Genomic DNA, 11,374 nt, shown 5'->3' on the forward strand with positions numbered 1-11,374 from the left:
AAGGAGGGATCAAGGTCATCGAGCACGTAAAATATCTTCCTTCAACGACGAGGAAACGGAAATTCGGTGGGCGACTGTGTGCAGTAAATCATTTTGTCAAAATATCCACAGTCGATCACGGGCTGTATCTGAACGACACAAATATCGCAATAAAATATTTATGTAAGCACTGAGTTGCTGAGTCAATCAACGCGACTACTTCTTCTAACAGCTTTTCGTAAGGCCCATTGCCATAAAAGCAGTGGTCGAATTTCAGATATTCTAAAATGTCCAACCGATCTACTAAATCGTTTCTTTCTTCAGTTACGATTAGATGGTATATACCATACTCCTTTCAGGAGTTTACCCTGATCCATTCTGTGCGACCCTCGCCGACGTGACGGAGCGTAGGGCTCTCGATCGTGATTGGCGCTCGATCAGCAAACCAATCGAATGTTTCTGCTTGAAAGTAGCTTTTTTCAAATATACGCTGACGTCTGCTGGCAGCGGTTCGGCACTCTTAGTGTTGGTTCCGTATTTGTTGCTGCAGTTTCATGTTGCGGGCGGTCGTTTTAATAAACCTTTCATTCACTTCGGCTGAACGCGCGGCAATCGGAAGCGCAGCGAGCGACGCGACGCCCTAGGCTAGTAACAACCATTGCATCGGTACCGCAAACGACGTTTTAATGCCGATAGACGGCGCCACCGATAACAAAACCGATCGCACTGGATTTAGCGGGATGGATTTTATTTATGACGTTTTTGTGATTTTGTAGGGTATTTAATATTTTTAGTTTAGTGGATGCATGATAATAAACAGATGTATTAAGCATAAATATTCCGAAATAAATGTTTATCATTGCATATCACTATTTCTTATGACTTTTGCAGTAAATCTAAAATTTGACTTGTTATGCTAAAGCAAACAACATAAACATTTATTCACTACTCGTAATTTGCTCGACTCGTTAATAACAGACGTTAATTCTTGATGTAAAAAAGAAGCAGATTTTTTGCGCATCAGCTAAGTGAGTATTCCGGGGTAGTGACTAGCTGAATAATTAATTGTCAGTAATAGAAAAGCGCCTTGACTGGAGCATCTGTGGAAAACGGCGGACACGAATGTTGCGACAGGCTATGGTGTAGAAGTGGAAACATGATTGGAAAACTGATTTCATAATCTTTATGCGTTCGCACATTTCTCAGATAGTTTTACTATCTTGTTTAGTCTAAAGAGAAAATGAAGCGTAAAAATGTAGCATGAAATAGCCCAGAGATAAAAAGTTGCGACAGGTTTCCTTCAGTACCAAGTCAGGTCCGAATGTCGAATAATACCCATCAGTAGAAGAATTGGTGCTATTGTTGCTGCCTAAACACCTATCCACCCATCGCCCATCAAAGACACGCTAAATCGTTAGCGGTAGTCTTTGGTTGCAAATGATGCGTTGGCTATTAGATGGATCCTCTGGCCTGCTAGATGGATTCCTATGGGATATAAGATCAGTCGGACTTTGCGGAATAATTTTCCTAAACAAACAATATGTGGAACTCAAAGTTGATACTTTTTCAGGTGTTCACAGACATCTAAACGCAGATCGGAATCGCTTGTTCAGTGGCCCATTGATGTAGACTTGTTTGTAAGGAATCATAATTCGGACGCGCACCCGCTTATTCCAATACGTGATTTCTTGTGACAGAATAAAGATCTCTAGTATCGTAAAAATAAATGCTTCATATTTATGTCTGTTGCTTGCATATTAATTCTTTGTCGGTTGACTGCGGACGTGTTCGACCCACCTACACATAATCTGTATATATCATGTGCTTTCATGATACCATAATTATGGATGCTAAAGGTTTTTTTGTAAACAGCACAACCAGTGCAAGCTGCTCATCTATGACGGAACAACCCGTAAAATGTAACCCATTGGACATTATCCTCTCGGCCTATTTCGCATATGGGACTAATTTCTATTCATTCAATTCCTGCCAGATGAAAAAGCCTCACGCGTTTTCGGTGGACCCTTCTGAAATTCGTATTAAGATCAAAATCGGTACATATATGTATAGTGGCTTGCATGAGTTAAAACCACCTTAAATGTTAGAGCCGACACGGTAAGCTAATAGAACCTTTTTTTTTTTCTATAAATTTGGAACCTATTACTTCACTCTTTGTACAACTATATAGCGCCCTCTGTTAGTGAAATAGGGATCTAGGAAACTAAAAACTATTAGCCCCTGTGAATGTTAGCTCAGCTGATCGTCGAAGTCCTATCTAGGACTAGTGGTTGGTTGCGTTTAGTGTAGACAACAGCGGACGACGCCGACGAACGAAACAGATCTGGTCGAGCTAATACCGCTGCTTGTAGTGATATTGCGATTGCGTCTGTAACGGCCGGCAACTAAGTCAGGTGGTCCTTCACATCCGCTACGAGCGGCTCATCATTAGAGCTCATGCATGGTTGATTTTCAGTACTTTAGAATCGTAATGCGAGAACGCCCCGACCGCCAGCCTGTATCTGCTGCAATCGATGATCAGACATAAACGATAATATGCGGTTGAAAATTTCATCGTTTTGTGATGTTTATGGCACTTACACTTCTCGCTTATTGCCAGCTTGACCGTTTTTGCTGATTTAAACATTTATCCTCTGCAACACGTTAAGGATTGATTCGAACAGCATATTTATTTACCGTGGACTGTCTGTGCGCTGTTGCGAGTTTGGTCGGGTATTTATGTGGTCAATAACAAACCCCATAACAGGTAAATTTTCTATACGCTAGCATATTTGGTTTTAATTCATTTGTTGCACTGCTATACAGAAACACGACTAGTCCCCCGACAAAAGCATTGCTCTATTGCAAATGTTTGCCGTTGTGGTAAGCAACAGCAGTCGTAGGTTATACCTTTCTTCGAAGGAATCGCACCACAGCGCTAAGAGTGCTAAGGGAAGATTTCATTAGTCGTTCTATTGTGTTTTGCATTAAATCAACAAGCTTGATATTCTCAACAAAAAATTGAATATGACTCAACAATAGATGCTTTTTTACCTCCGTTGTATATGTATGATCTTTAGGAACCTGATTTCCATCCACTGCACTAAAAGAGTACTTACGAAAATCGCAATTCGAAAAGTTTAGCCCTAAGTTGATTCTGGAAAGTTGCTACTTTAGCCCTAACGAGTTCCCCGAAATATGTCTGTGGGTTTTTCTCTGTCAAAATTTCACAGCCTCACATAGCGCATTGAAATCTATATCATTGTATCACATCTTTATGTCCCATTTCCGGTTTCGTAGGTTTAAGTTTTTGTGATCGGTCAGAGCCTGTAATAGCCCATCGAATTTCTAAAGGCCATTTTCATATGGCTACTGTGAAACTACACATTGTTGAATTTTCACCTGCCGTGTAATCGGTTCAAACGCGTCAGCGTTCTTGCGTCACAGACGGCCAACTTACTAGTACGGAACGGCGCATCAGAACGGAAAAATGGATTTCCAATAAAAGCAAAGAAGACCTATTGCAGTCATTATTTAAATGTATATCCAGAACTGCAAAAGGTAAGCTCAGTCACTGAATTTCTCGCTTTTTAATTTATGAGACATTAGATGGAGAAGTATGACGAGCTCGTTCTCTGTCCAATAACCGAAACGTTTTCAACTACGCGTTCGATTTGAGGCATGAAGACACTATTGTAAGAAGGAGCAGTTTAAAGACACGGACAAGGTATGTCTAGAATACATACCTGGAACAGGGTAGCGTACACTAATAGCTGAGTAAATGTTTTATATGCGTACTTAAATACTAACATATTTCTACATATATGTAACCAGAGTGAGCCTATTTACGAGTAAAGATTTGGCCTTTGAATAATCCAAGATTAGCGAACTTCTAATGTTCCAAAATCATGCTCAGATGAGACTCATGCTGCTGATTATATTCTCGTATAAAAGTGAAAAAATCGTGATCAAAAACAAAGTCACGTATAATAACAATTATTTATTAAATTAAGTTTTTTTTTTTCTGTGGGGGTCGTTCATGACGAGCTTTTTCTTTTTTTAACTAAGAACAAGTTTTAGAAAAAGGTCTAATTGCAGCTGAGTAGCCTACCATATTACTGTGTTAACGTACGAAGATAACAATGACGAATTGCTTTGAATACTCTACATAATCGGCATCTTCTAATCAACATATCGTGTCTTCAATATTGTTCAACATACTTTCTATTTGTTGCATTATTATTAGATATAGCTATATTAAAAGATAGAATAGCTTCTGTTTGTTCTCACATCTTTTATAATCGTTGACCTTGCACGCTTAGTCGGAACTATTGAGATCGCTAATTTACGCTGCCTTTTCAATCTATTGACAGGGATAGGATCAAGAGTGATTATACCCAATGCGCTATAAATCAATATAGCAAGATGCTATTGGAAAAATAAAATTCCTATCACGGAAAAATGTTATCCCTGTTATTACTATGTTATTTTTATCAACTTTTGCTTACAGCGTAAGCTTTACTGGCTTATTATTGAATATAGCCATCTTTTTTTTTTCGTAAAATCCATCACATGCCTGCGTTTCCGTCAAAGCTTTAACAGGCAACCGACTTTCAGTGCGACTAACTAGTGCGAATGCGTCTGCTTTGCTGTAGTTTATATGGGGCATGCACCTATTTAGTGGCGATAGGCGGAGCTTTAACTTAGAACTGTATGGCAGATGCTTATACGTATATAGTCACGGTATAAGCGATTGAGCTTGGAAATTACGTTATCTTTAGAAGGATCGCCCATCGGATTGTCGATGGGAAAGTTTGATGGCAGCAATCTTCTCTGATGGAATGCCCGGGCAACTAATGTCTGGGCAGAACACTGCGTAACTAAAGTTTTCACTCACCTGCCGCTGTCTGGATAGGACGAAGCTGCTTTACTGTGCCCGAAGCAACATTTCTAAGACGCAGGACCAGCTCAAGCGTGCAAAACTAATCGCGCAGACAATCTCGATTCCTTACTATGAACCCCCTTCAATTTACCAGCTAAGCTGCGTGAAAATCGCAGCGGGGTAAAGGAAGTTATTGCTACAGACGCAGGCGATTACTCATTTGTTTATGCGCATTCATTTTTTTATACTAACTGAAAGCAAGGAAGTTTGCTGGAATAAGCTGTGCCGTTTAACCGCTGTGGAAAATTGGTGCTTTTAACGTCAAAACGGCTTGTGTCATATTTTTGTGCCCGCGCTTTTTTTTCTAAATTACATAGGAAGTATATCGAAAATTTTAGAGCTGGTGGAAGCTTCCACAGATATCTTTATACTGGTGTACACGTATTAACGGTTCTTGTGTTAACGTGATCCGCAGGCTCACTGGCTTGATGATAATACTATGGTGAAAAGGTAATACTATACCTACAAAATACATGACCTGTGTAAAAATAAACTAAAACTACCCTTCAGGCCCATAGGTTTGATTAATGCGCTTCGTTGATACACATATGGAGTAGCGACAGCCACGCGCTTTACATACGAGTCTGAACAACAATGAGAGCTCTCACTGTGAAAGGTGAAGCATCGACGATTTACTGCTAAACGAATTCTGCTTTAAAAATACTGATCCCAGTGTAATTTAACATTATCTAATGTGATTCCATGTTACATCATCCATTCCGTGCAGAACGCCAAATTGTATCTGAGGGGCGGTAATGAAAGCATTCTAACTAACAAGACCAAAAATGATACTGCGTTCAACTGTGCAGAACGGGAATGCGTAACTTTTCTAATAATAATGATAACAACACAAACCCAGTTGTTGTATGGTGGTCACTTGATGCGGAAAAAATGAGCACAACAAACGATGATTTCAGGGATGGCAGTTGAATATCGCCATATGCTATCTTCGACTAGTCTTATGTCTTCTAAGCAACGATGGCCACCACTGTCGTGTTGCATATGGCAGTAGTGGCCATCGTTAGGTAATAGGGGTTGACAGGTGGCCAAGTTTAGAGGACAAGAAATGATAAGGCCCACTTTAGGTATCCATATTTGTCTAAGCAGGTTAGCCATACGAAGTTGATTACTTTTTCCAAAACATGATGCACGTGTGTCTTTAAAACTCGCTAGATCTAATTAACTACTACAGGACTTCGTAGTTTCGCTTTGTGATTTTGTTGACTATTGTGATTCGTTAAGGTTACATCTAGGCGAACATGAGGTAAAAATCAAGCACACATCCATAGGTGTGCATTTCCCTGCCGGTGCAATTACGTTGCCCCACTTCTATTCAATTACAGAAGTACAGCGTTGCAGTTACCCGGCTGTAATTCCGCTGAGATACCGCAGCGTCGACTGCTTCGCGTGGTCTGCAGCTGACCCTTTATGGTAACTATGTTTCCCTGACTCAGTATATTAGCAACACACATTGCCTACTCTCATTGAAGCCTTCCAAAAGTCCTGCTGCCATACCGCAGTCATCACATTAACATGTTCTCACGCCTAATTCGTGTTATACCGAACTGTTCCCTTGATTATCCTGTTGCTGTCTTTGATTTAGTCGATCTCTTACTCTGTGTCAGTGATCTCATCATATTGTTGTAATATAAATCCGGACAGATTGTACATGCACAGCCAACCTCTGATCGTGTCTGCGGCGCGATTCCGAGATCTCATTTAAGCCAGAGTCTCAACACTTTTTCTAATATTCTAATTCTCCCATTAAAACATTGTTCTGATCTTCCATGATCTCATTTCTTCATCGTGAACCACATGCGGAAAAAACCTTATGCACTCCTATGTAGGAACGAGATGATTTTTCGGAAAAGTACTCGTTCAATCATACAATATGAAAAGATAGCTTTTATATTTTATAAACTATGACATATTTGCGCATAAATGATCATTTTGTCAAATGAGAGAAAACAAAAGTCCAATGTTATGCCTCTAGGACAAACGTCCCTCCTTTTATACACTGTACATGATCGTGGATGTAAATCGATGAAAAATAGTACCAACTTGAAAATTTACATTTTTCTCGATGGCAAAGTAAAACCTAAGGTACTGTTTATCAAATGCACCTTGTAAAGTCTGATGTTTGCTCTATTACAACTACGACGAGCATTTACGTTACGTACAGAATACAACGACTAGTAAAAATGACAACATCGCCTCCCACACTAGCGCTATTACCCTGTCCTGCTGGTTAGTGTCAGTATGTAAGGAATTTTTTTCATAGGCTTCGAGTGGCGCTGAAAACGACGCAGCGATAACGTGTTCGTTTGCTGTTCTGTGGTATGTCCTGGATTTAGCATCCCGTAATTTCGAATGTTAAAAATGTTACGGTGATACATTAGGCGATCCGGTGCTTTGTATCGAACCAATGAACTCGAACAATTTTCAAGTCGCATAGGGTAGATCAATGACAGTTCGGTGTATAATAACTATATACCTCGTTTTGCTGATCGCGCATGAGGGTTGTCGTTTCTAGAACTTTTTAATAGCTCTGTATTTGTTATTTGCATTACTATATTTAATCTTGTTTTTTAAGCTTGTTTAAGACAATCGATGACAGCATAAGCTACATCGTCGGTCGATCTTTTAGAAGCATGCTTTTAATTAAAGCGACACGGATTTGAATCTGGATAATATAGGGGGGGAGGCTTTTACCTAATTCCAGGCGATGATTTAAGGATGGGAATAAGGTCATGTGCTGTCATCGAATAGCCCGCTAATGCAAAACTGATTGACGCGAAACAGATTCATGATGCTCTTTAGGAGCGTGAGATATCTAACAGCATTGATCGTTTCCTTTCAAAAATACCCCTGTGTCCATTGCACTAGCTTTCATCAGAAGTTATTTGGCGCAACCGCGGAAATGGTGTTCGTTCCAACGCCCTTTTCGTACCTGACCTAACACAGGGAGCTACACTCTGATTTATGTGTTATCTATGGTAATGGCTCGCTAAGCGGGTTTTTTGTCGGCACTTGTTTAGCAAAGCCTCTCCAAGCTACTCCACGCCCGTTTCCACCCGTTTCCAGCTGCCTTTGATCCAGTTCGTTTGTTTGGAAGCTGTTTCTTTTTTGCTTCTTGTTCACCTAGGTGTTTTTTGTATGATTCTATACCTTGTACTTCAAGGAATCATATATTGAACCTACAGGGAGCGCATTGCGTACGCTCGTTTTCACAATTACAATAGCCTGTTTTTACGTTGAAATTTCGAGACGTACTCTCTCAGCCGCGGTCTGTTGTTTTCTTGAAAGCCTCTTTACCCAGTGTTTTTATGAGTTTTCGGCGATCGCCAGGGCTCTTATCTTTGAAACACAGGAACTTAATCACTGGGCCTTAATTTTTAGTAGTAACTCACGACCTACACCTTTTATTCTCAGATGGCACCAAGTCAGCCTCTAAGTGGGTAGCTGTAGCACTTCGTATAAATACCAAACTTCGTTTACTTATGGTGCTTCGTTTATAGGGTATTCATATTGTTCTACCTGCTGAATATCCGTAGAAGGTAACACATGTATGACATCCATATTCGCTTAAAAGAACATAGAAAATCACTTGTAAATAATGGCCTGTGCACAGAATTGTACGAAAGTGCCTACAAATATATATAATAGCGAATTTGGCATCCGTTGGATTTGTTGAAGATACAATATTGTGAAGTTACTGATACTGTATACTGATGAATATACAGTATCTACTATGCGTGTACACACTACCAATCATAGGAGGCGGACCTCTTCTCATTAAAATAAGTCAACTTGGAGCTTATCGACCGCTCCAATATTTTGTGTTGTACGTATTGATTTGCCATCGCAATAACATCGTTTTAATATTCGTTGATTTATTCATTAAACTTCATGTAGCATGGTTGAAGTGCTTCTTGTGTGCTTTTCTGTTCCCGTTCAAATCGACGATAAATGCGGAGCATTTCCGTATTAAAGGACAAAAGAGGCGGATCGAACTAGGTTAGGCGTGGCGGTAGCTGTTGGACATGAGCCTTGTTGCCTACCTGTCCATTTGCCTGCCCGTCCACCACGACGAACTTCGAGAAAAGCAACGAAACAAGCCGATTTGCTAAGATCTATAGTATCGAAAGATCAACAGCAGTTGCAAGTTATCGCTTCGTGTAGATCACCCTTCGTCTATATCCTATAAAGCAGAATTTCAGCCAAGTGACTCCGGTCAAGAAGAGGCTCGAACCCAGCGAACTTGAAATTCCATGAATATTCTTATGCATAATGCTTAGCCGTTTACGAGACGGATCTATCAGTTAGCCAGGTGGCGTTGACAATAAAGGCACCTGTCTGAACCATTTCAGGAGAAAACGAACAGGTGCGCCCACCTGAATCTTAGGTATTTGCAGGACACTTCTACTATACGCGGCCGCAGTACCTTGCGAACGGCCGTTCTACGTTTCCGGGAGGCTCACATTTCCACCGCTTGCTAACCTTATACATCCAGGCTAACTGGATTGTAGCCTATGTGCATATGAAGATGGAATAAAGAAGTTCCTTGAGAACGCTGTAGCAATGTTTTTCTATACCGAAAACAGAGAAAAAAGAAAACTTACAAAGTAGGCTATTGAAAATTGTTATTTCTTGAGGGAATTGCATCACATTGTTTTCTAGTTTGTTTACTGTAAATTGAAAAGAAACTTACTGCATTCGAAGACTGAAAATTTTGTATGATCAAAAACAGAATAAACATCATTTGGCTATTCGCTTAGTTGACGGATTTCCTGAATTAGCTTTAGGTTCTATTATCTTAGAGGCAGCAGTATTCTTAGCTTGGATAGTGTTATAAGGTTGTTCCTAGTTTTATAATGAACTCACTGCAGTAGGCATCGTGTCGACTCAAAAATGCACTCTCGGAACTGGCAGAAACAGGATAGACTTTTGGAAAAATATTGTTGTTCATGCTGCCGGACGATACCTGCGTGCCTTTTCATCAAGTCGATGTCATCTTATAAATACTAGCTAGACAATTATCACTAAATAAATACACCTTAATGGGAAAGAGAGCCTGATCAATTATGCAGCCATTACTAAGACAAACATCTGTAAGTATCCAACGCTGCGGTACATACATTCATCTTCGAATCTCTTGTACCAAGTCATCGCCGTTGCCTTTGTCAGATAGATTTTACACATATCTGTAAATTGATAAACAGATCTAATTTTGCTAGTCTTCACATGGTAGATTATGGTGGTGACAAACATGGAATCGAGAGGCAAGCACAATATAGAGCGTGAACACTCATTAGCCGCCGTTGTTATGCAGCAAAGGAATCGTGAATCGTTACAGCCGTAAAGCCAACCAAAAAAAAAAGACTGTCAGTATCCAATAATTGTATTCCAACAGACCTGGTGTTGGCTTATCCAGTGGACACGTCGAGTTGGCCACATTTCGAACTATACAGTTTTAAATATATCGTCTGCTCGCGCCTTGTGCTAGTATCGACATCTAGAACTGACACGCGCCGACGGTGTGGCCATTTCAGATAATCGTGCAGATCGTATCAGACTATTCGGGAAATGCCATTCATCCCAGAAGTTGAGAGCTCCGGTAGTAAGTAAATGTTTGTGTTTACGTTCGTGAGTCGATTAATCTGTCAGTAATATGCTGGCGTTAATAACGAACGTTGTGGATAAATTCCAACCTAAATAGAATAAGCTCAATTTCGAATTCATCATTAGTGTTTTATATCTGCGTTGTTATTATCAACGTCGTTGTTGATGTTATGTCATATACTTATGCTTTTTGCTTTGAAAAAGAAGCCTGCGTAATATTTCTATTCGATTCTTAATGTAATATAGTCGGTGTCTAAGCAAAAAGACTCAAATAAGCTCAATCAAATCATTTCAGCGTTTGAAGCCCATTGCGCAGTACTTAATGGAGATATTTGCAAACGGTCTTCGACCAATACAAGCGGCCCTGCTTTACATCAGTAAACACTTTTACATTGTTGACAAACAATGTCATACAATTGTAACGGTCGCTGTCTCCCACATGTTTGGAGAACGCTTCTGATGCAGTTTTTTTTTGCTATATTATGAGTGGAGCCTGTTGTTACACATTTATGATTTTTTTTCCGAAGATCTGAAACATTTATCACTTCTCGTCTTTTCCAAACCTCTCACTTTACGATTTTCTAGACGGGCTCTTTGGTATTGATGTCTGCCGAATTAGCAGACTACCACAGCACCCGAGTGTTATTAACAGCAACTGCTCCGAACTCTGTGGGAAGGCGCTCCATCCATCGTGCACGACAACGCAGGGAACGTCAGGGAACCATTTCCGTACCTGGAACAATATTTAACTCTCGATAACCTCGGCATATTCCTACTGCTTTAAAATTCCCTGTAGGAAGTGTGCCTTCGCCAGAAATCATAGGCCGCATCATA

At 40.2% G+C, this 11,374-nt stretch overlaps 2 long non-coding RNA genes across 2 annotated transcripts; one reads left to right on the forward strand and one right to left on the reverse strand.

Moving 5' to 3' along the window:
• The first annotated feature begins 2,293 nt into the window (after positions 1 to 2,293).
• LOC111263821 (uncharacterized) lies at positions 2,294 to 9,695 on the forward strand. The gene is made up of 4 exons (XR_002682481.2): positions 2,294 to 2,743; positions 3,277 to 3,537; positions 6,262 to 6,349; positions 9,289 to 9,695. It is a non-coding gene; the product is annotated as an uncharacterized LOC111263821 (long non-coding RNA).
• LOC111263823 (uncharacterized) lies at positions 9,407 to 10,490 on the reverse strand. The gene is made up of 3 exons (XR_002682483.2): positions 10,334 to 10,490; positions 10,057 to 10,122; positions 9,407 to 9,507 (listed from the first exon to the last, which is right to left on the reverse strand). It is a non-coding gene; the product is annotated as an uncharacterized LOC111263823 (long non-coding RNA).
• Between the last annotated feature and the right edge of the window lie 884 nt (positions 10,491 to 11,374).

Source organism: Varroa jacobsoni, unplaced genomic scaffold (assembly GCF_002532875.2).
Source record: "Varroa jacobsoni isolate VJ856 unplaced genomic scaffold, vjacob_1.0 scaffold_792, whole genome shotgun sequence".
In the NCBI taxonomy this organism is placed as follows: domain Eukaryota; kingdom Metazoa; phylum Arthropoda; class Arachnida; order Mesostigmata; family Varroidae; genus Varroa; species Varroa jacobsoni.